The sequence below is a fragment of the Aegilops tauschii genome, chromosome 2 (genome assembly GCF_002575655.3).
Source record: "Aegilops tauschii subsp. strangulata cultivar AL8/78 chromosome 2, Aet v6.0, whole genome shotgun sequence".
NCBI lineage: Eukaryota > Viridiplantae > Streptophyta > Magnoliopsida > Poales > Poaceae > Aegilops > Aegilops tauschii.
This window is the reverse complement of record NC_053036.3, coordinates 42,637,695-42,641,142: the sequence shown is the minus strand read 5'-3', so window position 1 is coordinate 42,641,142 and position 3,448 is coordinate 42,637,695.

Here is a 3,448-nt window from a genome sequence, read left to right as displayed (position 1 = left end):
GGAACTCCAAACAACATTCGGTCACCAAATCACATAACTCATATAATATAATATCATCATCGAACGTCAAGCGTGCAGACCCTACGGGTTCGAGAACTATGTAGACATGACCGAGACACCTCTCCGGTCAATAACCAATAGCGGAACCTGAATGCTCATATTGGCTCCTACATACTCTAAGAAGATCTTTATCGGTCGAACCGTTATGACAACATACGTAATTCCCTTTATCCATCAGTATGTTACTTGCCCGAGATTCGATCGTCGGTATCTTCATACCTAGTTCAATCTCGTTATTGGCTAGTCTCTTTACTCATTCCGTAATACATCACCTCATGACCAACTCCTTAGTCGTTTGCTTGCAAGCTTATGATGTGTATTGCCGAGAGGGCCCAGAGATACCTCTCTGATACTCGGAGCGACAAATCCTAATCTCAATCTATGCCAACTCAACAAACACCCTCGGACATACCTGTAGAGCATCATTATAATCACCCAGTTACGTTGTGACGTTTGATAGCACATAAGGCATTCCTCCGGTATCCGGGAGTTGCATAATCTCATAGTCGAAGGAATATGTATTTGACATGAAGAAAGCAATAGCAATAAAACTGAACGATCATTATGCTAAGCTAACGGATGGGTCTAGTCCATCACATCATTCTCCTAATGATGTGATCCCATTATCAAATGACAACTCATGTCCATGGTTAGTAAATCTTAACCATCTTTGATCAACGAGCTCGTCTAGTAGAGGCTCACTAGGGACACGGTGTTCGTTTATGTATTCACGCATGTATCAAGGTTTTCGGTCAATAAAATTCTAGCATGAATAATAAACCTTTATCATGATTTAGCTAATATAATAATAACCATTTTATTATTGCCTCTAGGGCATATTTCCATTTGTTAATCATAAGTAGGAGGTTTGTTCAAGTAAGAGCAGCACCTAAGCACCAGTCCACCCACATATCAAATTATCAAAGTAGCGAACATGAATCAAACCAACATGATGAAAGTGACTAGATGAAATTCCCTTGTACCCTCAAGAATGCTTTGCTTGTCATAAGAGACTGTTTTGGCCTTTCCTTTGCCACAAAAGGATTGGGCTACCTTGCTGCACTTTATTTACCGTTACCTTTACTTGCTCATTACAAATTATCTTGCTATCAAATATCTGTTACTGACAATTTCAGTGCTTGCAGAAAATACCTTGCTGAAAACCACTTGCCATTTCCTTCTGCTCCTCGTTGGGTTCAACACTCTTACTTATCGAAAGGACTACGATTGATCCCCTATACTTGTGGGTCATCAACTGGCGTGACTCAGAGCCCTGGGCGTCTTGGTGAGGTATCTCTGTGGTGCGGCAATGGCGCGCATGAGCATGTCTGGTGCATGAATGCAGCGTAGAACTGTGGATGTTCTTGGCCTCGGGTTCTGTTCCTCGGTGCCGTGGTGCTCGGCAGGGCACAACGGCTCGTGTTGCGTCCGGTGGTCCTACTCCCGGTCGATCGCTAATGGATCCACTCGCCTATGCAGCAGGCTAGCCGCCAGTGGTGTGCATGAGGTGTGGGTGGCTATGGCGGTTGATTTGTGCGTCCTCCTCATCGGGCAAGTTCGGTGGTGGTGGAGAAGATGGTTGGTGGGATTGTTGGTGCCAGTGCGGTTTGATATGCGGCTGAGGGCATGTGGGGGAGCTCGGGTAAAGAATCAGCGATGGTGGCAGCCCATGCACCATTTACCTTCGTGAAGGCATTGCGTCACTGCTACCACACCCCTTCCTCATGGATCGGATCGTTGTTGCATATCTGGGGGAACCCTAGGTCATGTGATTGGAGGATGGCGACACCTCGGTGTCGTTTCCCCTCTTGGGGGCTTTATCTTTGGAGATGGGCATCGAAAAGCGAGGTCAGTGGCTGGCAACGTTGTTGGCGTCTGTGGCAACTATGACGGGGCGAGCAATGTTGGACGTGCGACAGTGATTGAGGTAGTCGTGTAAGTGCATCTAGTGCCCCTTAGTGATTTTGGTGTATTGAAGACTTATAGGTTAAGGGACTAATGTGTTTGTGAGTGTACACAGGTTTATAAGTCTATGAGGAGTTTGATATTTATAGAGAAAGTCGACCCCTAAAAATGAATGTCTTCAACTGAAGACTTTGGGTTTCCGAAGACTTTGAAAGTGAAGAAATTAGTGTGACCATGAAGACTCTATATTCATGCAAGGAATATGAAGCGTGAAGACTTTTGTTTTCATAGTTTTGTTTTTTCTCTTTATTGAGTCATAGAAAACACCGTACTATTAAAGGCGGTCGAGGAAAAACTAAGGAAAAGTTTCCAAGTGATGCTCATCTCAAAATCCTACACCTACCAATCCCTTCGAGTGAAGCCATTGGAAATCTCATATAGTTCAGTCAATTTCTTCAATGACAGAGACAAAGTTCTTCTGGTCTCTGAGGAATTTGTTCTGACTGAGGAGTTAGGAATTCGCCAGTGCGAATTGCCTACAAGTGAGGAACATGATAGCCCTGAGGAATTTGACAGCTCAAATTTCCGACCGTTGCTGTGCTACGCGCCAGCTGTCCCAAAATATCTACCGACACTTGTCATTGCGAGCATCCCATCCTCCGAGGACTTTGAGCGAAAATCATCAAGTGAGGAAAACCCAAACCCAAACACCTACAAACCCAAAGTGATTGAGGTTCACTGAAGAGATTGTTCCTGTGTGGAACCAACACTTGTCACCTTTGAAGACTGTGCATCTTCCAGACGGTTAGACGTCATGGTCTAGAGCATCCAAGAGGAAATTGTGGATCGCCAAGTGACCAAGTTTGTGAAGGTTTGGAAGTCACCTGAAGACTTACCACGAGTGATTGGGCGTGGTCTATGTGACCTTAGCTCAAGGAGAATATGGTGAGGACTGTGTGTCCGGGACTGTGTGTCCTCAGGTTTAGATACCTAGCCACTCCAACCAGACGTACAACTGTCACAACAGTTAGAACTGGTCTACCAAATCACTGTCTTCACCGAGCTAACTGGTTCTATTTCCTCAACCCTTTCATTTCCTCATTACTGTGTTGTGTACTTGATCGCTACTGTTTGAAGACTTTCTCAATTTCCTTAGTTCAATTTCTTCAGTCGGTTTGTCTTCAGCCTGCTTATCATGTGTTTACGCTTTCTGTACTCTGTGCTTGTTTTCATTTCATCATGATGATCGTGCTTCTGTTCTGTTATGTTTGCATCTGAGTACTTATTCTGCTGCTAGTCGTTCGTGACTTAGGAATTTCCTCACCCTTAAATTCCTTAGTGATGAATTTCTAAAAATCGCCTATTCACCCCCCTCTAGTCGACTTAACACACTTTCAATTGGTATCAGAGCAAGGTACTCCCTTGTTCTGTGTGATTTTGGTTTAACCGCCTGGAGTTTTAGTTATGTCAATCGCAGGTATGA